The sequence below is a fragment of the Gopherus evgoodei genome, chromosome 15, assembly GCF_007399415.2.
Source record: "Gopherus evgoodei ecotype Sinaloan lineage chromosome 15, rGopEvg1_v1.p, whole genome shotgun sequence".
NCBI lineage: Eukaryota > Metazoa > Chordata > Testudines > Testudinidae > Gopherus > Gopherus evgoodei.
In genome coordinates, this window is record NC_044336.1 from 20,224,464 (window position 1) to 20,248,726 (window position 24,263).

Consider the following 24,263-nt stretch of genomic DNA (forward strand, 5'->3'; position numbering starts at 1 on the left):
TGTGCCTTACACCATATTTTTTAGTGGTTTGTCCGTGCCCAGTATACAGCATCGGCTCTCAGAGACAATGTGAAAACACAACATGGCATGTTGCAAAAAAAACCAAGAAGCTATGGTTTGTGAGTACCTCATTCCAATTCCTGTAGAGCAGAAGTAAATTGAAATGAATCTGTTGCCCACTTCACAGACCACGGGATTGTAAAACTGCTTTGAGGGGATGATTTTTTTAATTTCAAAGATTGCTTGGTATGAACCATAACAAAACCCACCACCTGGTTACTGAAACAGACCTGAAATGGATAGCCTACGAAAACGGCACGATTATTTTTAATTTCATCCTGTTAATTACAACACAAGTGAAATAAATGTTCTTGCAGTGTGTCACCAGATCACTTTCTCTGTATTTTCTTGTGATATATTTTATGGAAAAAAGCTATTCTCAGTAATGCTGATCATTACAGGTAGCTGTAACATTGTACAAATAGATGTGTAAATAAATTATTGGCTTTTCCTGCATGACTAAAAGGCAATGTCTTTACTGGGGGTGACTAACCAAACCTTTTTCTTTGCCACAAGTCCCACTTATACACTGCGTATTTCAGATCACTCTAAGCCTTTAACTCTGTGCTTTGAGTTCAGAGAGGGGGGGAGAGCCCTCAGTTACGTCCATGCCAACCCCATTAACCTCAGTATTGTTGGATGGCCGGTGCAGGGGGATAGATTTGGCTCAGTATGTTCTTTACCTGACACACTTATGTTGAGATTCCAGGAGTCTGTAGGATACATAATGTTACTACTTAATGGGAGTGATCCTTTAATTCTTCCAAACACTCCTCTTTTCAGTCCAGGGGAACTCCAGCTGTGGACAGTTTGCAGGATCAGGACACAGCTCCTGCATTTGGATCCAGTATAGATCATTTGTGGTTAATTGGTGCATGTTTTGATTCCTTAATTTGGGGGAGGGAGCTGCACAATTCATAAGTAGCAAGTTACAGTAACTAAGAATTCTGGGTATTACAATAGAACTAAGGCCTCAAATGGGGCCATGTGCATATATTAGATAGTTGCACATGCAGCTCTCTGACTCGGTGACACGTTATTCAACTCCAATATTGACCAGCTGGAGGTAATTTAGCTGTGCCAGTAGTTTACTACATGTATGGGCTATATCAGCTAAGGCATATTTACCACCATCCACATTACCTTGCAACAAATGGAAGTCTTTATTGCTGTCAGCCCTACTAGCCATTTGTCTACTCTTAAATGTTTAGCTTGCATCCGCACAGCAGCAGTTTTCCCATCAGAGCACAGTTTGTTTGACTGCATTCTGGGGAAACGTGAGCATCTCTGTCCAGCGGAGACCCAAGGGGATGGAGTTCCTGAGAGACATGCAGCCAGAGCAGCCTCAGCAGCATATAAAGTAAGACCCACTGGGGAGTCAGATTCCCCATTATGCAGAGACCAGCCCGCTAACCTAGCTCTGTGCCTGCCTAGGTTTAGAGCTGGTTACCAATACTGAGTAGAACCATGTGGTGTCTAGACACAAATCATGCACAGAGCCAACTATGCCAGTAATTAGTTACGGTCTCAGTTAGATGGTCAGTGTATGGACAGGGCCCAATACTACCACCCACTTCCCTAACCAATCTGGAGAGTAATTTTCCTTATCCAGTTATTAGCACAAGCAGAGCCTGATGCAACAAGAAACCTCTTCCAGAGTATCCCAGGAACACCCCTTCAATCTCCCTCTGTTACTGCTGCTGATTTGAATCCAGTCATTTCTACTGCACTGGAATTTGTTAGCCTGCTTATTCGCCATGCACTGTTCCTCTGCTTATCTCTGCAGTTCATCTGTGCTTCCAGATAGCAGTAGACACTCCTTTGTGATCATAGAAGAATGAGACTGTCAGATACAAATGAAGATATTTGCTGCTGTGTAAAGGTCACTTAGTACTTTACAGAGATGGAGCCTGCCAAGACATTGCATGAGGAATTCTCACTTCTTGCAAAACTCTTGGCAGAAAAAAATACTGTGGTAGAACTTCAGTACAGCTTCTCAGGTTTGCAAAGACTGTATTACAATACCCAGAAGAAACCAACAAATAGTAGTTGTCACGCTCACATATAGAGGAAAGGGGAGATGAGCAGAAGAGAGTGTTTTCGTTTAAGATCTTAGAGGAAGCATGAAATTCAACTCACAGTATTCTAGTAGTAGCTTAATAAGAAATAAACTTGCCATTATAAATCCTGTAATTAAGAAAAGCTTTCCTACCAATAAGTGAAATCTATCAGCTCTGAGCACTAGAGGAAGCTCCTAAAGCTACAGTAAATTCTGGAGTTGGCATCACATTGGATCTCTAAGCCTGAATGAACATCTCAGCTTTGCTGTACTCCAAAACTTAAATGAGCATTTCAAGGCTAGAACAAACTTCCCACTAACCTGGGCCCCCACATTGGTATAAGGCCTGTAGGAGGTTTAATAGTCCCTTAGCCCCACCCCTAATAGATTGGACACATCAGCCCCTCCACCTGATCCAAAATGGCATCTCACAGCTAACTGCAAACACTAGAGTCTCTTCCAGTGCCAAGGAAACTCCATCAACACATTATCCTAAAGGTAAAAATGCTTAAGACTCTGATTTGTCAGGGGCTGGGTGATTCAGAATAGGAAAAGAGAAACCACCCTTGCAGATGGGTTCTGGCAGTCTTGCTCTGAGACTATTTAAAGAATTCTAATTCAGATAGTAGATATTGCCCATTTAGCCCTTCCATGAGCCAGTCCCAGAGGCCTGCCTCCATACTGCGAGAGATTCCAAAACAGAGATACTTGTAATTCACGTCATATGAGATGAGGCTGCGTGAATATGAGCATTTAAGGGGTAGTAACAGCATACGTTACCAGCACCCAGGGAAACATGGAGAAGCCAAAAGTGATGAAAAGCAGTAGCAAGACTTTCAGTTCATTCTTTATATAAACCTCTATGGCTGTCTGGAAAAGTACTCCAGCAATGTTATACCAATGCCTGCTGTTAGCACATTTGCCATGCTAACTCACTGTCATGCATCTTACATTGCCGGCAGTATAACATGATCAGGGCAAACCAACAGTCCTAGTCTTACATTTGCAATGGGATAAATATAAAAAGCTAACTCCTGCGAGCATTTTACTAACTAATGTAGCTGGAAGATGGCCAGGCTGCTGCTGCACCACATGCCCTTCTCCAGTAATCTTTGCAGCTCAAAGTTTTGCTTCAGATAAGGGTATCACATCTTCAAAATCTGCCATTGGACCTCATTTGGTACTGCCCTGCGCCTTCTGTCACTGGCACCTGTGCAATGTGGGTGTTGAATGTTACCGATCTGATTTGGTAGCATTTTACACCTGCTTTACTCTAGTGTAAATGCCCACCTGGCAGGCAGGGGAGTGGAGAATCAGGCCTCTTATCTATCAGTTAACCTTTTAATTCACCTCTCAAGCATCAGATTGTCTGGCTAGAGTCTTGGTCTCCAAAGGGGTGCAAGTTGGGGGGGAGGACTCTTTTATAATGATCAGATCACATAAAATCAAGAGTTGGGGGGGGGTTGAAGTTGCTCAAATGGTTATTTTCTGAAGATTTGTGTTGCTACCTAGACTGCAGGCAGATTCTTAATGCAATGTGCACCCTTTTATAATACTGCTCCTTCCAACGCGTGATGGCCTTTCTCCTTACAAGCACATTCATGCTCAGAACTAGAGCAAAACTGGCTTATGAATAACCCATAGAGCTCTCGAGCTACCTATTATCTTCTGAGGCTTCTCATGTTTCCAAGTCCCCCGTACTAAGAAATTTTGGATATACAGCTTCATAACAGTAGGCTCAATGAAAACGCCCTGTTCCCCCATCTGTGTATGCTAAACTCAATTCACAAAAGAGATTGGAGGTGATTTTGTTCCCAAAACACAACAGCAGGTCAGGTTAACAAGCTTCAGAGACCCACTTCCCAGCTTAATTACTCGCCTGTATAAAAACATCACTTGCTGGGAAAATCAAACAGCTATTACTTCTGGTGGAAACTGTGCGTGAGTTCAGTGTTCACTACATCTGCAATATTTGAATAACAAATACTTCTTCACTATGCTGTGCACAGGATCTTTAATCCAAACCCCTCTGCTCACGTTAGAAACTGGGCGGTGATTGGGGGGGAACAATGGAGGAGCAGGCAGCTGCTGAGTTCCTGGACGCAGTGGGGTCAGACTTCAGCTCTGGGGTGGCAGACAGCAGGCTCAGGCTGCAGAGCTTTGAGCTCCGGTTGCATGGTGGCAGGCTCCCGCCCCCTAGACATGGGCCCCCAGGCTCTGGCCCCTGGGCTCATGCCCAGGGCCAGTGAAACCCATTAGGTGACCTAGGTGGTCGCCTAGGGCACTAGCATTTGGGGGGTGGCATTTCAGGTCCTTCGGCGGCAGCCGGATCTTCGGCTGCCCTGGTTGGCATCGGCATTTAGGCAGAGGGACCTGGGGCAGGGAGGTGCGTGGAGGGTGGCCTGCAGCAAGTAAGGGGGGATGCGGCATGCAGGGGAACCGCTCCCCGCCCCAGCTCACCTCTGCTCCACCTCCTCCCCTAAGCACATTACCCTGCTCTGCTTCTCTCCCTCCCAGGCTTGCGGCGCCAAACAGCTGATTGGCACCCCAAGCCTGGGAGGTGGGAGAAGTGGAGTGGTGACAGCGTGCTCGGGGAGGAGGCAGGGCAGAGGTGAGCTGGGGCGGGGAGCTGCCGCACAGCTCCCCAGGCTGGGGGGAGCTGCCGTGGGGGGGCACCTCAGGGCGGAGGGGGGAGCTGCTGTGGAGAGGGGAGGTGCCTCAGGGTGGAGGGGGGGGCGGAGAGCTGCCACAGAGCTGGGGGGGAGGGTGCAAGGTGGAAGTTTCACCTAGGGTGTGAAACATCCTTGCACCCCCCCTGCTCATGCCCCTCCTATTGCCCCTGGCCCCCGCTACCCCCTTACCCACTCCCCAGCCAGAGCTTAATTTGTTCCTGGTCTTGTCGGGGGTGAGTAAATCTGCTGTGAAAAGTGATATTTGTATGTTTGTTAATATCACTTTTCACAGCAGACTTGGTAACTAGCTGAAAAGCTGTGAAAAGTGACATTAACATACAGGTAAAACTTTTCACAGCAGAAGGCTTACTAGCTCGCACGTTTGGAAAAAAAAAAAGAAAGAAAAAAAAAAAAGAAATCACAACAAAAAAGACAAGAATGTGCAAAGCATCTTATTTGTGTTTCTATTCTGTTTAGGTCCAGTAAAGAAGAGAGACAATTGTGCATTATTTTTATTACTGAGCCTGAAAAAAACCCTGTATAAATAAATTACATGATTTGAACATGTGTATGTCCATATTGATTTGGTTTTTTCCTAAAGTTAATTAAGTATTTTAGGAAAAATTGTCAGAGTGGCCACCAGCAAGAGGTGGTGGCCGCATTTTCAGGCCACCAAAAAATTTGTTGTGAGAACCCCTGATCTAACTCCATTTCATAGAGGGAGAAACTGAGGCAAGATGGAGGTTAAGGGCCTTTCAGTAGCAGAGCTGGGAAAAGAACTTGTGAGTCTTGACTGTAAGCCTGGATGGCAGCAACTAGATCTTTTACAAAAGGAGATACACCACACATGGTACCAGTAGGTGAGCGCACTGGTCAGTTCTTGCAGTTTGGCAGGAAGGGCTCTAATCTGTATGTATTATCTTGGCATTCCTATTACACTCATCCCTGTGGTGTTTGTGTCATAGGAGTGATTGCTTTCTGCTGCTTTGATCTGCTGTCTTCTGTGCTTGCTGGCCCATCTAATAACATCCCTCCCTTAAATGTTATCAGGGCCGACGAGTCAGGGGGGAAGCCGGTACAAATTACGGGGGCCCAGTGGTCCAGAAGGGGGCCCGGGGCTCGGCTTTCCTGGCCCTGTTTAGCCAGTCTGCCCTTGCCGGGGGGACCCAAAAATTTTTTTTTCACTGGGGGCCCAAACCCGCTCTCCGTGGCCCTGAGTGTTATTTGCCCTAAGAAATGCAGAAGGTACCATTCCAGCCAGCAAAAATCAGAGTAGACCTGTGTTTGGAACCAGCTGGCCCTAGAATCAGCAGATGCAGAAAGAAGGTTTAGAACATGAGTTTTGAGTATTTCAGAATTAAGCCCATTATGTATTATTCTATAACCTGGCTTGTTAACACTCGTAAAAAAGCGTAGGGATGATAAAGTCTGTTATATCATGAGCAGGCATGTGGACATCGTGCATTACAATTTTGCCATAATGATGTGACTATGACACTTAGCTTGCAACCATTATGACCCAGGGATACAGCATTTTTATGAAGCTGGGGATAGATTTTTGGTGCAGGGAAAAATGGCACAATGGCCAGATGACAAAATAAACATCCTAAGAATCAGGGATTTGGAGCAATCAAATTTTTGAATTGCTCCGCTCCGGCTCCACTCCAGCTCCGGGCATAAAACCTACTGATCCGCGCTCTGCTCCAAAGCCCTGCTAAGAATGCTAGAGTGGTTAATTAGGCTTCTGTACACATTATTCAATAGCAGCGGAACATCTGTATTGATGTGCAACATTTATTTACCCTGTTGCATTTTGCACTTTTAGGTTATGCCAATAAATTGCCCAATGTGCGTCATGAAATATTTTGATCCCTTTAGAACTGTTTGACCGTCCTAAATGTGGTGTGATTAAAAAAACAACATTAAAGGCCAAACATTAGACATTAAAGGTCACTACCCTGGAATGCTGTCAGTAGCAAAACATCCCCCTCAGGAAATTGTCTAGTGTGTCAGTGAAACACCCTAGGACCAAATTCTATCCAAATGACACTTTTGTAAATAAGATCTATCAGCACATTACAAACAAAGCATGAGCCATTTTAAAGGGCTCAACATAGTTAATTGTGACAGAGAAACATGCTATTCAGTCTCAGAGCCAACAGGTCAGTTTTCTTTCCTTATGCACAAAAAGTTTTTTAAATGCGGGCATTAAATATTTACCCTTAAAATTCATGGCCTTACTCCCACACCTCCGGAAATAGGAAGGCTGTCACGAAGGCAGGCAACTGAGCTCCAGAAGCGTTGGTGGAAAAGTTAGTCAAAATAGATCAAACTTTGATGTGCAGTTCAATATTATTCCAGCAGATGGCGTTATAGGTCTTTGTAGTACATTTAAAAAAACCCTTAGTGGGAAAAGAAGTGGCGGAGGAAGAACAAAGGAGGGGAAAGAAGGGCAGAGAATTTGAAATCTGGTATTGGGATGTAGCAATCACCTTGTTAAAACACTGCTGCCTCCAGCAAAAGCTTGTGCCAGATGCGTCAGAGAAAGGAGAAAAACAAGGCAGCCAATAACTGTGGCCTGGACCATATAGTCACTCTCTGTATGTCTACACTGTAACTGTAGTGCCTATAATCCAGCTACAGTCATGCAGGGGAGCAGGGACTGTGTCCCTTTACTGCAGACAATGCTCATTTGCCACTGAGCAGGTTTTGACCTTTCTTGGTATGAGAGATACTTATTACAAGCACATGGTGATATGGTGCAGTATACTGAAGGGGTTGATTTGTATTTGTGTTGTTGTATTAATTTGAAGAAGAGGGTGAGATATATTGGGGGCGGGGGGGGGGCGATATCTCCTAGGTATCATGGCACTATTCCCAGGCAACAGCCAGCTCTGGGAAATAGAAGCATTCAGTTTGTTCTCTGCCAGGCGATCATTTCCCCAAGTCTGCAGCTAGGCCCAGAGCTGCTGCTTCTGCAGGATTCATCCTGGTCACTCATCTGTTTGTAAACATCTTGAGGCTGATCTTCCAACTGCAACTTGTCAAGAGTCCTCTAATATATTCACCGCAGGATGCACTTCCGCCTTTACACGCTTGTTGTTTGGGTGGGTGTCACCGCTTGTTGAACAGATGCAGACCTCCTTGGGTATGTGACACACAGTATTATGTGAAGGGCGATTAATCATACAAAGAAAATGCTACTGAATAAAAGTTGTCCTGACTGTAATGTGTAAATCTTGTGGAGTCTATTAGCTTTCTGGAAAAGTTTTAAACTCTTGTAATAGTGCTAAACTGTGTATTTCTGCCCTGTTCCTTACAGGTTTGGTTATAATTGGTGGACAGTATATTAGTTACTCCTTACATACCCATCTGTAGCTAGATAAACAAGAACACCTAATGCAAGTACAGTTGGTTGCTTGGGAGGTGATTTCTGATGTTTTTTTAATTTGAAAAGCAAACTTTTTTGTACTTAGCAAAGCAACTGTTCACTTTCCAAGCCAGCTATTTGTTGGGCTGAAATCCTAAAACAAAGTCTTGGTCTTTACTTAATTACCCAAAGGGGGGTGGTGGGAGTGTCAGGATAACAGAATACATGTACTTTTTTTTAGGATGCCATGAATCAAATAAAACCGAACAGATACATGGATGCAAACTGACAGATACATTATAGAAAGCTAGCTAGATTCAATAATATAAGTATTCATAGACTCATAGACTTTAAGGTCAGAAGGGACCAATGTGATCATCTAGTCTGACCTCCAGCACAAAGCAGGCCACAGAACCCTACCCATCCACTTCTATAACAAACCCCTAACCTATGTCCAAGTTATTGAAGTCTGCAAATTGTGGTTTGAAGACCACTCAAATTATACTGTTTTCAGGAGGAAGACATCAGCCACTAAAAGCCAAATAAGGTATGTCAATTTAAAAACTGGAAGCCAAAAATGTTATGTCAGTGCAAAGCTACATTATGTGTCAAAACTACAGAGTCCAAATTCTCCCCTAAAAACAAGATATGGGGTGAAATCGCAACTGAGTCGCTTTGTGGGGTCTGACCCCATGTTGGCCAGAAGACTGGAGATTTAGTGGCTGTAAACCTAAAGGAGAAAACATTCCTCAAGTGGTAGTTAATATTAATGTTGGTATGCATTTATTGTATTTTATTATATAATGAATAATAATATGATCAAACTACGAACATGAACGTTCAGGCTGTCAGGAAATATGTCCTGAGCCGACATGTTTGACTGCAGGATGTTCTCCCAAAGGACTTTCTTGGGGCATTTCACTTTTAGACTGGACCAGCGCTAGTAATGCGAAGTGTGCGACATGGAACACTTTGCTGTACGTGCGTTTAAGACTCGTGAAAGGTCCCAGCTTGGTAGCTGGGGAAACAGCCCGGCGTTTGAGCCAGATTTGTGTGTGGCTACTACTGCTACGCCAACATGTGCATCGCTATAGAAACAGAGTGAACACTTTGCACGAAGTGCTCTGTGGCTTAGGGGTTTGGTTGTGGGTTAAGAAACGTTGTACTACCACGAGGTCGCAGGTTCAAATCTAGCCGACCTCATCAAGGCATTTGTTACTCCAGATTTAAACACAGCCCCTGCAAAGGGCAATGGTGGTTAGGTAAGGATAAAACATAGCTCCGCTCTGAGGACAGCTGATGTCCTCGGAGGCAAGCTGTGATGGGGCTGTCGGCCCCTTCCCTCGTTTTGTTTAGAGGGGGGGGGGGCGGCCTGTCTCGGTTACTTATCTGAGGGGTGAAAGCTCGTTCTAGAAAGAGGCCTAAAGTGCATGCTGCATTACATGAGTCGTGGAAGTTTGTCCCTGGCTTGGCAACTCCTTACTTGGGAAGAGGGAGAAGTGAACGTTTTACATCCTGGTGGGAAAGATGCATCCATATAACATGCTACCTTGAAATCCCCTCTCGGGGACGGGGGCGATGGATGCCTCGGAAGCGTGCAGCCTAATTTATATGGTTGCAACCGCTTGTCTTGGAGGGAGCAGAGTGCTACTTGCATGAACGTGGAAACGGGGCTATTTTGCTGCAGCCGGTGCTCTTTTCTCATTGGCGAGGGCTGCAGACGGGAGATAGGGACGGGTGCATTCGCCCCCTACACACAGGGGAGGACTTCATATCACCTGAAAGTTTGTCCATGGTCGCTTTGCAACTTCTGGCCAGTTTTTCGCTGTCTGCGAGAAGCAAATTGAAGCACAGCAGGGAAGAATTGGTTTGATGAATTCCGAGGTGCATTGAGGCGGGGACTGCTCCTCGCAGCTTTATAGCTACTAGGGATTTGAGGGGTCCATTGGAAGGGTTTTGAGGTGCCTGGGATGGCAATCGCGGGAGGACGTGTGCAGTTTGCACACAGGAGACCTGAAAGTTCATCTGTGGCCGCTTTGCGGTTGCTGGCTTTTGCTTTAGTTACACTAGGGGGAAGAAGTTGTAGGAGAGAAAGGGGGGGTGTATTGCAACCCTCCCTCACACACTGCACCCATGAGTCCTGCTGGTGCTTGGGGGAAGTGCATGGAAGGAGCGGAGGAGTGCAGCATTGCATTACAATCTACCCCTCCCCTCCGACAGGCTGTTTTACATGCATAAGGCCGGAAAGTTTATCCGTGGCTGCTTTGGGGCTGCGGGGGTTTGGCAGCTGTGCGCTGTGCTCCGCGCGGGCAGCGGCGGATAGACCGTTGGGCCACGCGGCTGGAACGCGACCAGGGCAAATAGACCGTTGGGCCACGCGGCTGGAACGCGACCAGGGCAAATAGAACGTTGGGCCACGCGGCTGGAACGCGACCAGGGCAAATAGAACGTTGGGCCACGCGGCTGGAACGCAGGCCCGGGATCGCCGGCTGCTGCCTTCCACTGGCTGCTTTCGCCTGCTGCTAGCCCGTCAGGCGCGGTGGCCAAGTGGTAAGGCGTCGGTCTCGTAAACCGAAGATCGCGGGTTCGAACCCCGTCCGTGCCTGAAAAGGAAATGTAGCGCCCGGGCTGCTTGGGAAGGGGAGCCTGGCTCCGCCTTGTACAGCCTCTTTTTATTTTTCAGCCTCTGCTCCGTTTATTGAGAGACACAAAGGGGGGCCCGAGCTGCAGAGACGAGGGGACCACGTAACCTCCCCCTGCTCCTCCCCGGGGAGGTGCTACTGCACGCAGCGGTTTCTTCTGGCGGCGTCGCACAAAGGAGCGTGCACCGCTCCGCACGGGCCCTGCAGAGTGCGGGGCCGGGCGTGCACCTACCGCTGGAGGAGCGCTGCAAGGGGGTGGGATTGCATGCGCTCTGTAGACCCCTCCGAGCAGCGATCTCTGGCCCTAGCCTAGGCTATGAAAGCGGAGCCGAGACTGTACCGGGAGGACTGCAGTCGGGCAGCCTCTTTTCCTGCATTGCATTACAAAGGGGCGGGGGAGAATTGCAGCAGAAGAGCCTGCTTTCCAGCGTTGCAAAGGGGGAGGGATGCAGCGGGGGGCAAACCGTTTTCCTGCATTGCTCGCGTGTGGTGCGCTTGAGAGAGACCGCGAGAAAGAAAAGGGGACTGGCCGCCCGTTTTCCTGCATTGCAACGGGGGGAGGGATTGCAGCTGGGGAGCCGGTTTTCCTGCATTGCACAGGTTTGTGTGTGACGGGGGTGGAATGACAGTTGTCTTTGCACTGGGAATGCAGCTAGGCTCATTGATTTGTCATGCATTGTTCCGGGTTACAGCTGGGCAGTCCCAGTTTCATTGCATGTGGAAATTGCAGGTGGCCAGTTTTCTGCTTTGTTTTGGGGGTAGGGTTGTTAGTTTGGGTTGGATGTATTCCTGGAGCTTTCATCGCATGATATTATCTTTAATTAAAAATTAATCATTCCTGGAGATTCCAGGACAATCCTGGAGCGTTGTCAACCACACTTTGGGGGAAGCAGGTTGGCACTGAAATTGGAGAACCCATTGCCCTGGTCTAGTTCAAGATATTGCTTAAGCCCTTAGACCACTTGAGTACTAAACAAATAACTGTATGTATTTAAAACAAATTGTTGTGCCCACTCCAATTTTCTTAGTTACTAATCTTTCTAATTGACCAGAATTGTAGTTACATGCATGTGGTAGGGTTTCCAGGTGTCCAGTGTTCAGCTGGAACACCCAGTCGAAAAGGGATCCTGGCAGCTCTGGTCAGCACTGCTGACCAGGCTGTTAAAAGTCCAGTTGGTGCAAGGCAGGCAGGCTCCCTACCTGGCTCCACACCGCTCCCCAGAAATGGCAACATGTCCCTGTGGCCTGTAGGCGGAGGGATGGCCGGGGGGTGCCAGGCACTGCCCCCACCCAAAGTGCTGACTTTGCAGCTCCCATTGGCCATGGAGCTGTGGGTGGAGGCAGCACGCAGAGCCGCCTGGCTGTGCCTCCGCCTAGAAGCTGAGGGACAAGCTGGCTGCTTCTGGAAGCTGCCTGAGGTAAGCGCCGCCCACACCTCCTCCTGCACCCCAATCTCCTGCTTCAGTCTGGAGCCCCCTCCCGCACCTTCGGCCCCAGCCCAGAGCCCCCTCCTGCACACCAAACCTCACATCCCCAGTCCCACCCCAGAGCCTGCACCCCCTGCTGAAACCCTCACCTGTCCCACACCCCAACCTCCTGCCTCAGCCCTGAGCCCCCTCCCACACCCAAACTCCCTCCCAGAGCCCACACCCCAACCCACTGCTGACCTCAACCCACCCACCCCAGCCCTGAGCCCCCTCCCGCACTCAAATTCCTTCCTGGAGTCTGCACCCCTCCCAGCCCACCCCCCTGCACTCCGAACCCCTCGGCCCCAGCCCAGAGCCCCCTGCTGCACCCCAAATTCCTCATCACTGGCCCCACCTCAGAGCCCACACCCTCAGCCAGAGCCCTCACCTCCCCCTCCTCACCCCAACCCCCAGCCTGGAGCCCCCTCCCACACCCTGAACCCTTAATTTCTGGCCCCATCCCTAGCTGGAGCTCTCACACCCCAACCCCCTGCTCCAACCCAGTGAAAATGAGCGAGTGAGTGAGGGCAGGGGAGAGCAAGTGACAGAGGGAGGGGGAAGGAGTGAGCGGGAGCAGGGCCTCAAAGAAGGAGTAGGGTAGGGGTCTGGCCTCAGGGAAGTGGTGGGGCAGGAGGTGGGGCAAGGGTGTTTAGTTTTGTGCGATTAGAAAGTGTGCAACCGTAGCATGGTTATTTAACACTGGGCATGTATAGATCGTCTGGGATTTTCACTGTAGCTTCAGGACATTAGGGGTCCAGTTCTCCAGCTCCTTTGCTCTCAGCCCAGATTACCACTGAAGATGCTGCAGGGAAACAGTGACTCCTTTCTGTTAACGGGAACAATCCCTTTGTGCCATCCAGGCCTGGTGAGTGGCAACTGCAGAGCCCCACATCACGCTGTTAGCAGTGGACACAAATCCAGGTTGAATAAAGAGATAAGAGACCCTGATAGCACACTCCTTATGGCTAATGAATAACTATAACCCAAAAGCACCTAATGTATGCTAGAGATTGGTCTGAATTTAAACCCTGGATCTAAAACACCCCAAATACTGGAAGTTCAGTTCCTCATCCAAACTACAGCTCAGGCCCCTCCCTAATACACAGCAGTATGTTGTGATGGGCAGAGTATGGAAAGGAAACCTTTATGCCACTTATTGCAATGATTTTTGTCTTACTACTGTATCTGAGAAGAGGCCAGAGGCAGTGTGTTTTGCTTAATAATTGTAAGTGTAAATATTTCAATAAAAGAAACATTTGGTGCTGCGTGAAAGGTGGAGGATTGCTTGGTAAGCACGAAGCACTGGAGTCCTCTTGCTTTTACCCTTGTGTAAGGGCTTTGGTTTGTTGCGACACATAACACCTGTAAATGGTATTGGGAGGCCAAATTGTGTAAATTTGGGGCAGCATAGAGTTCGTTGGAGTTGCCCCTGCTTACACAAGTGCTGAATTTGGCCCCTGGACTCTTTGCATCTACATTTATGCAAGGGCAGTTATACCAGATTTGTGTAACACACATATTTGCAACTCAGAATTCTAAGGTGGGGGGTCTGAGATGGATGAAGTTGAGAGTCACTGCTTTATGGCATTGTTGTCCAGTGGTTAGAGTAGAGCAGTGAGTTCAGTCCTCAAAGGTATTTAGGCTCCTAACTTCCATTTCTATCCATGGAAATCAGGCAGCCTAAATAACTTTGCGGATCTGGGCCTGGGAGTCTCTGGTCCGGATTCTGCCACTGCCTTACTTGATTACAAAGTCACAAATGGTTAGATACTTCAGAAGACTTGAGTCACGACTTGTAACGAGAAGGCCACTTATTCTGGTGCCTTGGGGAGAGTTGAGCTCTTGGAAAATCTGTCCCTAATTGTTTTGTGCTTCACAGTTACTCACAGGTTAAATGGGATTATGCCATTTATCTTCCCCACACACGTGTTGGAAGAATTCATGTGTTCGAAGCACTTTAGAATCTTAGGATAAAAGGTGTTACGGAAGGACACCATATTATCAAACCAGAGAAAGTGTCATTTAAATCTCAATGTAAAAGGCAGGGGATGCAATTCCTGTACATTGGATTAGTCAGCTTTTGCACAAAAGTGTGACATAGCCATAAGACTGAGAGCCAGGCATTTTCAATACTAATTCTGTCTCTGAGACTGACTTTCTCTGTGGCCTTAACAAGCCAATTACTTGCTGCTTAGTTTCACCAGCTGTAAAATGGGGATAAAACATTCTAACTCACAGCTGCATAGGCAGGAGAATGGAACAGAATGTTTGCCTGGCATTTGGAAGATGAAAACACTCAGCACATATGCAGGGTTTATGATTATTGTATTAATCTGGTCCAGTTTCATCAGCGTTTGTTCAGACTCAGCTGGCCAGATCCTCCCTGGAATTTGCTGTTTTCTTTGTAGCTCGCCTGTAGGGTGAAAATCTAGAGCTCTGATCCTGCAAGCAGACCCGTACAATTGGACCCTTGGGCTGTATTCAATGCATTTCTAATATGGGAAGGGTAGAGAGAAATGCAGTCCTGCACATGGGACTAGATAAAATTTAAAACCTACAAATTTAATTAAGAGATTAACGAAACGTCCGTTTCTTCCAAGGATTATGTCACAAGGGTTCCCTGTTAATGGAGCGAGGGATGCTATATTTCTTGAGGGTATGTATGGGAAACGACACCAACTGGAATGCAAGTGTTTAGCCCCTGTAGTATTACTACTACTGATATTTGTGCTTATCTAGTGTCTTCCAACCAATCTAGTGTCTTCTAAGCCCTACTACAATGCTAATGTACAATGCGCTTTGTACCCGCTCCCCTGCTGTGATTGACCCCAGGCCAATCCTCTAGGGTTCTTATCCCCGTACTTTCCCTACAGAGCCGAAGTACATTCCCAGCACCACTCTTTACATAGAGCTCTTCTTCTATGAAACCTGAACCCTGGCAATTGTAAGCCTTTTAGTGCAGGGACCATCTTTTAGTTATGTGTTTGTACCTCACCTAGCACAGTGGAGCGCTGGTCCACGAGGGGGCCCTTTGACACTATCACAATACAAATAATAATACAATTTCTTAATAAGTCAGGAAACCTAAGCAGGATTGGTGAAAGACAAACGAATGAGCAGCTACGCTGAATTACGATGCAAGAGACTTTTAAAAATGTTTGTTAAAGGCCTAATTCTGACATCCTTAGTACTTACGTACTCACCCACATTGAACACAGTAGGACTCTGTGCCTGGAAAAGTGCCACTCAGCATGAGTAGGGGGGGACAGGATCAGGCCCTGCGTGTTACACTCTTTTACTCTCCAAGAAAACCGCTCAGAAATGATTGATGGTGAATCTGATTTTTCTCCCCCCACTGGGCAGTTAAGACAGACTGTGGAGAGCCTTTGTCCCTGGCATTTTGCTACTGATAGGACTGTCAGGGTATAAAAAGGGTAGATGTGTTCGTTATGCATCCTGCTGACCTTTGAGCAGACAGACTCTGCAAAAGGAAATGCTTGTACTCTTCCTAGCTTTGGAGCTGTGCCAGGCCTGAGCCCTGGTACCGCACCTCTCGTGTTGGGAGGTCAGATGCAATGAAAGAGCTCTGCTGTGTTGCATGATACTATCAGACTGAATGAAAGCGCCCACCTCCCTGCTAGCTCCAGCAAGTGATTTCCAGACCCACTACACAGGACAGAACAGTGTTCTGTGGAGTCCTTCTGTGGGCTGAATGTGGGAAGCTTCCTTATCAGCCGCTGTTGCAAACCTAACAATAGGTGAACAACGTGCCTGGTAATACACCTTTACCCTAATATAACGTGACCTGATATAACACAAATTCGGGTATAACGCAGTAAAGCAGTGCTCCAGGGGGGCGGGGCTGCGTGCCCCGGCAGATCAAAGCAAGTTTGATATAACGCAGTAAGATTTCTTGGCTCCCAAGGACAGCGTTACATGGGAGTAGAGGTGTACTGTGTGTTTACAGCGTGGTAGAATGGACACAGACATGGTCTGTGTGGTGACTAGGGACAGCAAGGAAGACCGAAAACCAGAACTCCCAGTGTCACGCGTTGGGCAAAATGAAACCTCAAGCAAATTCTGAACAAAATCATTTTAATCCTATCAATGGATTAATCCCGGGGGGCTCTGCTTTAAACATGTTTCTGCAACTGAGCAGTCAGTGAAAATCTGTTGCACCCTGAAAGGATTTGATTGATGCTGTGCTCAAGCTTGTTATTGGGGAATGAAGTTTTGTCTAGTGGTTAAGACAGGGGTTTTGGAATCAGGACTCATGGAGTGAGATTCTGTGCTGGGCCTGCAAGGAGATGTAGCACTGACAGCCCCAGCAGGGGGAAGAGGGGGAAAAGGTGAGTTTAAGGTATTTGAACGTATCTTTCCATCAGGAGTAGCAGGTATCTGGGATAGCGTGTCACCATTACACATAAGCAGCAAAGAGTCCTGTGGCACCTTATAGACTAACAGACGTTTTGGAGCGTGAGCTTTCGTGGGTGAATACCCACTTCCTCAGATGCATGGGTATTCATCCACGAAAGTTCATGCTCCAAAACGTTGTTAGTCTATAAGGTGCCACAGGACTCTTTGCTGCTTTTACAGATCCAGACTAACACGGCTACCCCTCTGATACATTACACATAGTGGATCTATTAGCAGAATTGTATAACACGTATTTCCAAAGTTACAGAAGTCTAGAGTAACAACTGCAGTAAAAAATCATGGCCAGGTCCTCAACTGCTGTAAATTAATATAGTTCCATTTAAATCAGTGTAGCTCACTTGACTTACGCCAGCTGAGGCTGGGCTCCACATTTAAAGAAAAAAAGCAATTTCTTTTACTAATAATACTTCAGATAAACATAGCTGGAAGGATTGGGCAAGCCCACTTCCTTTTCATCATGGGTGCTGCTTCTTTACATTATACTGCATTATACTCCCCTTAAAGAATGATGCTGCATAGGTCACTTTCATTTTTGTTTCTAGTCAGTTTCATTTTCTAATTCTGGTGCACTAGCACTTTGTTTTTGTGTTTTGAATTCACAGCACTGCTGGGATATATTCACATGCTCCTCTGTCCTCCCCCACCTTGCCCCTCCCATCATCTTTTCCCCTACCCCAAAAATTCATTGAATTTAAAAAAAAATGAAATTTTCATCTATTAGATTTTAAAGTCTGAATTTTGTTTTGCACGCTAAATCTGAGGAATTAACTAATTTTTAATTCCCCTTTAAGTAATCAAGAGACTCATGCTTTGATCCTGTCAGCAGGAAGGGTAGGCAAGATTTTCAAAAGTGTCTGATGATTTTGGGTATATCTTTTTCTGAGTGCCTGACCTTAATAATGAATGGAGATATACCTATCTCATAGAGCTAGAAGGGACCTTGAAAGGTCATTGAGTCCAGCCCCTTGCCTTCACTAGCAGGACTAAACACTGATTTTGCCCCTGGATCCTTAAATGGCTCCCTCAAGGATTGAACTCATAACTCTGGAGTTTAGTAGGCCAATGTGCAAACCACTGAACTATCCCTTCCCCTAGTGAGTTGCTTTAAAGGGGCCTGATGTTCAGAAAGTGCTGAGCACCCGCCAAAAATATGGCCCCTTTAAGGTGTCTTGGTTGAGCACCCGAAAATGGAGAAACTCAAAATTACTGGTCTCTTGAAATCTTGACCGTGTGTTTCTCATCCCACTCCAGGCAGCTTTTATTCAGTCAACAGTTTTCACGACTTCTTTACATTTGTTATAAAAGTAAGTGTAAAAAATGTATTGTTGATTTAAATAAAAAACGATGTCGGTGTAACTAATTTGTGTAAGTGTGTTTCAAGAGGGTGGCAGAAAATATTGACCTTGAAGGGCCAAGGTGTGGAGGAATTTGGGAAGTGAGGTTTCCTTTGCTTAAATTGTAAAAAAAATTCTCAGTGCCTTGAGAACCACCCCCGCCATTACCTTTCATGAGCCCCCCCCAGGGATAGCAACCCACCAGTTGAGAAGCACTGTGTTAGCATGGGAGTGGCTATGTCAGACTGATGATGTAATATTCTGTGGCGTGACTACCAGAACCTGTGTTAAGCTTTTGTGGATGGCTAGTGTGAACATGATGTTTCCAAAAGCCTGATCAGCGCTGCTGGTGCAGTTAATAAAGGCAGCCATTTTGCCTCCTGCCTACATCAGTACTTAATTTGTAATGAAAGTGGTGTCAGGGCTCGAGCAATGTTTTTACTTTCATAACTGACGTCACAAGCCCAGAGGTGCCGTGGCTATGAATTGCCAAGCCTAGAGGTGCCAGAGCTCAGCCCTGGCACAAATTGTGCACTGCCCTACACGTAATACGAGCTGTCTTTGTTAGAGAAAATCTTGAACTCATTAACTGAAGAAAAATATAAATGCATGGGTCTGATCCTGAAAACGCTTATGGGTGCCAGTACTCCTGGCTTGAGCAGTGCTGCTGGAGCCAATAGGATTGCTCATATGAGTAAGAGCCAATGGAGGAGAAGGGGGGAGACTAAAGAGCATGGGGCTTCTGGGTTCGAACCTACCTTTATTAACAATGAATGGAAGGTCTTGGCTGAAGTGACGCCCAGGTAGCACAGTATAAAAAACTGTGATAACATTTCATGTCGCTTAAGCAATTCAATGAATGATTTATTCTGTAAAGTGGAGCGGCTGGTTTATGAGAAAGCCAGACCACTGCTGGCCCCCCCCAAAAAAGCAACTGTCCAAAATGAAGCCAGGGAACAGTATTTTCAGTGTTGCTGGAATCATAAATATACTGTCGAGCAAAATAACACAAGAATAAGTAAATGCCAAACTGTGAAGTCATCACATGGTTACAGCAATGTGATTCTCATTTCCATTATGATTTAGAATTTAATAGACCAACTGAAGTTTGACCAAGAGGCATTTCTTGTGTCAAAATGAAAAATTACAGATCAAAAGGGTGACTTTGCAGACAAACATATCGATCTACAGCCTGGGTGACACAGACTTCCTGGAAGAGAGCCCAGAACTAAGCATGTCTGTGTTTTAAAGTCAAATGGCTATAGCCTTTTACCGCTGATGAATAAAAAATGTTTTTGTCTGCATGCTGAAGGCCTGAGCAGAAACTCAAATGACTTGATTTGTTCTGCTGGAGGTGCAAGTATGTGTTTGGGAATAATATTCCTTAGAAGCTTGGGGTTTATTTTAATTTTTTTTTAAAGGTGATTGAAGAAGTCAGAATTTAGGTTAAAGACTTTTTGCTGAAAAGAAAAATATTCGGGGGGGAAATAGCTGCTTTTTCATTGACTGAGTCTAAGAGACAGCCCTAGGACAAACCCAAGGTGCTGCAGGAAGTAATGATGATAATTCAGCTCTTGGGGGACAATCTTTTTGTGCAGGGTATGTGAAGTGCTTAGCAAAATGAGGCCCCAATTCTTACTGGATTAGCATTTTAATAGATATTAATATATGGCACTCGTGCTTCTCTGTCAGCAAGTAGCCAATGGCCTTGCATTCTATTAGGGGCAGTGTGATGCTGGAGGCAGTCTTAGATAAGATGCAAAATTGAGGTCCTGATCACATCTGTGAGGGAGGCAATGTGGCCTAATGGACAGAGCACTTCATAGGGTCTTAGGAGACCTGTGTTCTGTTCCTGGTTCTGCCACTGCCTTGATGGGTGACCTGGGGCAAGTCACTTCATCTTCCTGTGCCTTAGTTTCCCCTGTAAAATGAGAATGTTGATAGTGATCTCCTTTGTAAAGCACTTTGAGAGCTACTGATGAAAAATGCTAGCTAGGTATTATTATGATTGTGTTTATTAAGGATCCCTTACTGGTTTTGCCAGCGTGTGGGTGTCTCCTAAACAAACTCCAGTGTTATAGTGACATAGACTATAGAGACAGAAAAGCACGACTCAGCCATTTCCATACCAGTGCAGGATTGTGATTTGGATAATTATGTTTTGCTCACCCAAATTCTCCCTGAAATACCAAAGGAATTCCATTGGTAACCTGCTGTGTAGTGTTGCTATGTGCTGAGTTCTGGCCCAGAGGTGGCTGCATTTCACTAAATGAGATGATCTCTCCATAGCCAGTCATTTGTAATGTGTTCTGGGATACTTTTGGAGGTAAGACACTATGTGATTGTTAGATGATGTGTTCATGAAGCACAAACAGAGGTTTGACATGACTGTTCTAATGCAGTATAAAGGTTTCCTATTGTACTAATGCAGTGGTAGCAGGCTGGTCTCAAACTACAAAGAAGGATTTGGGGGACCCATGCACAGTAATGCCTGGGGAGAGCCTGCAGCATTGAGCATGTAGTATACTCCCTTTTTACAGATGGAGAGAAAATGCTGGGAGGGTCTGACCACACAGTCTGTCTCCTTACTGCCTCTGAAATGTGCATCATAAATCTGAGTAATGCTCAGGAGTAGGCTGGGGCTGGACAATTCCCATCCCTTCTGCTACCTCTTCTCTGCAGTCCTCACCTGAAGTGGTGAATGCTCCTCTCTTCCTTACTCCTAGGCTCTGGACCATCTGCTGGAAATCCAGGCATGGAACCTTCCAAATGAGGACTGGGGAGAGCAGTTGGGGGATTCATTTTCTGGCCCTGCAGTCGGGCGGGACAGGGGTTCAGGGACAGAGCTGCGGCTGGCAGATCAGAGGAGTGTGTAGGTGACAGAAGGAAGAGGAAGGTGCAGTGTGCTGCTGCTGCATAGATTGTGGAGCCAGCCCTGATGACAAGCCATGAAAACTGAAGAATGTCTTCTCTCTCTTGGCCAATGGTGGCACAGACAGTTTCTGCTGGAGTTGCGTTGCCCGGAGTAAGGGAGCTGTCCTTGCAGGGTAGATCTTATTTCAGTACAAAGTGGGGTAGGCTCCCTGCTCTCTGTACCTCTCAAGATCTGTGGGCGTCGGTCCACCAAATCCTCAGCCCTCCAGACCCCTCCCACCAGTGGGCATGGGTCTAGGAAACCTCTCTGGGGCACACCTTGCTGAGTTTCCCTTCCTGTGGGTTTTTCTGCAGGAAGGAACTGCTCTGGTTCAGTGACGCAGCTGGAAAGAACGATAAAATGAATAACGCTCTGTCTCCTAAGAAGCAGTATTGTTTTCCTGTTACCACAATGGCAACTGCTGGAGAGGCAAAATAAGCCTCCGATTCAACAAGTAATCTCTCTGGCTTTTGCACCACACGAGGCCATGGGAGCCCCTGGAATTTGACCTCCTCAGCTTTGCATAGGCTTGGACATATTTTTTTCATGCTGAATGGCAGCAGTTGCTGCCCTGAACTCCAGCGAGATGCCAGTTTAAGTTCCAATTGGTATGAGTGTAACAAAGCTTCAATTATGCTGAATATTTTAGTTCTCCCTAAGGGGCTACTTATAATCTCATCTCCTCACCAGTAAGTCTGACCTCTGCAGCAACAGGCCTGCACATTTTAGGGGCTCCACTCCACTATGTTACCGAGGGTAGGTCGCAGCCAGCATTAGAATTACCGCAGAGGATGTTAAAGCTTCCGACTCCTCTATGAGACTATAGAATTAAGGGGAAAAAACAGAGGTTCAGGGCCAGGTCCTGTAAACTTTGCACACAGGAGTAGTTGACACCAGTAAGGGAGCACGGATTACTCCAGTGAGTAAGGATTTGCAAGATCAGGACCATAGTTTTTACTTTCATGAGGTGTACATTAGGTATAACTCCACAGAAGCCAGTGAAATTGTATGGCTGCAAAGACAATGTAAATAAGATCAGAATCAGGGCTGGGATGACTAACAGCTTCCAAATTATTAGTCCTCATGTCTGAATGGAGCACTATTTCCTTTGCGTTCAGTACAGAACAATACAGCTCCCCTGAAACAACATGAAGATTATGAGGACAAAGCCAGGATTCAGAATTCCCCGTGATGCACCACATCAGCAGTATAAAAAACGCATAAACTACAAACTTTCTTACTTTTAGAGTTTGTATTGTTTTTCACCATCCAAAGGATACTGGACCAAATCCATCCCTGTACTAACAGTGATTTCAGTACAGCGACACCAGGAGTGACTTTGGCCCAATAGTACTAATATCTTGGTTGATTTGGGGCAATGATATTAAACTGCAGCATTGAGCATGTAGGATACTCCCTTTTTACAAATGGAGAGAAAAGGCTGGGAGGGTCTAACCACACAGTCTGTCTCCTTACTGCCTCTGAAATGTGCGTCATAAATCCGCATGTGAAATATGATGGAGTGATCCGGATAATATTTCCTTTATCATTTAACATTTGTTCATGGCTGCACCCAGATTTTTATTTTTTTTTCCTCATCTTTGGCCCCGATCCTGCAAATTGTTTTGCCTGGGTGAATCCTTCTGTCAGTGCACAGCACCATAGGCTTCAACAGACGCAGGGGGCTGATTGCACGGAATGGCCTGTGGGATTGCGGCTTTATTTGGTACGTAAGGGCTATGGGTCCGATCCAACTCCATTGAAATCAATGGGATTCTCACCACTGATTTCAATGGAAATTGGATCGGGGCCCAAATCCCCATTTTACTGATGAGAAAATTCAGGGGTCACAGGGAATTATTGTCCTGCCAGGTTTAGAATATAGCAGTTTCTGACTCCCAGTGTATGTGATGAGAATAAACACATGAAAGTTTATGAGGTGCTCAGGTACTACAGTAACAAAGGCCAAATAAGCATTGTACAAAGATCGTCCTGTGCACACCTCTCCCCTCTCAGCAGACACTTAAATCTCTTGGAGCCAATGCAAGATTTCTGCTGTGCAAATAAATTCTCACTTGCTACCTCTGAGCCGATTTCTTGTTAGACCCTAGTTGAGTTAAATCCCCTAATTCATGCCCTTCATCAACCAGGGTTTAACATCATCACACTTCCAAGTTCCCAAATAGAGAACACTTGCAACATATTTTGAGATTGAAACTTGAAAAGCCTGAGGAAGGATTGCATGGACTGAAGGTCCCCCATGGAGGAAGCAGCAGCGTAAATAACATTTGTTTAATTGCCAGGGGTTATGGAATGTAGGATTATGGTAGGATAAGGGGATTTCCCCATTGACAGCTGCTCCCACAAACGCACCCATTATTTATATACGTAACTTCTTGTTCAGACAGTAAGAATTTAAACTGCCCATGACACCGCTGTACCCGTGATTGCTGTTTCCACAGCTGAAACATCTGGTTACATATAGCTGTCTCCCCCAGGAATTGTCTTTAATAGATGCAATTGGATCAGAGGTCGTTGTACTAAGGAGAGGCACAGCTCTGTGTCTGAAAAGGAAACCATTATTTCTAAGGTTAATCGTTGCTAGTTAATGCTTTGGTTCCCCTTCCCTTCTGGACTGGTGGGAGTACTCAGCGATTCTGAAGATCAGGCCCAAATCATAGTGTCTGGGGGCAGATTTTGGTCTATTCTACAGTGAATTTTAGTGGACTTACTCCACATTTAGGGCCCATTCCTGCACCATTGAGGTCAATGGGAATAGAATTGAGGCCTTACATGGTGTAATTGAGGTGGAAATCTGGCCCTTTGGAGAAACATCTGTTCATACCATAGAAACAGAATGGAGGTCCTTCGTGAAATGCACCCAGGCCTAGTCACTATGTCTGCAGGCTCAGCATTGTCGTCTTAAATTTGCCATTATGTACTAGTCTGACAAAAAATGTGATTCTATCTGTTACGGTCTCATACTTTCATCTACTGACCACTAAGTTCAGTCACACTCACGTGAGCACAATATCTTTGCAGGTCGGTCCTCTGGTGGCTGAATTTTGTCTCTTTCAGTAACGAATGAATTCAGTTTTATCCACTTACATATATAGGCTGGGATTCGGCAAAGTGGCCCTGGGGAGTAAAACACGCTAAATCCCAACTATCAACCAGATGAGAAAAACCAGCTTTGTTTCTTTGGGCTTATTTCTGCCACTCTAGGACCACACTCTGTGAAGTTCAGCAGAAATCAATGGGCCTACTTTCAAAGTGAGGTATCAGTCAGTATGAGTAAGGGTAGCAGAA

At 46.2% G+C, this 24,263-nt stretch overlaps 1 non-coding gene across 1 annotated transcript; it reads left to right on the plus strand.

The window, feature by feature from the left end:
* The first annotated feature begins 10,694 nt into the window (after nucleotides 1-10,694).
* On the plus strand, nucleotides 10,695-10,766 carry TRNAT-CGU. The gene has a single exon. It is a non-coding gene; the product is annotated as a tRNA-Thr (tRNA).
* Nucleotides 10,767-24,263: the final 13,497 nt, after the last annotated feature.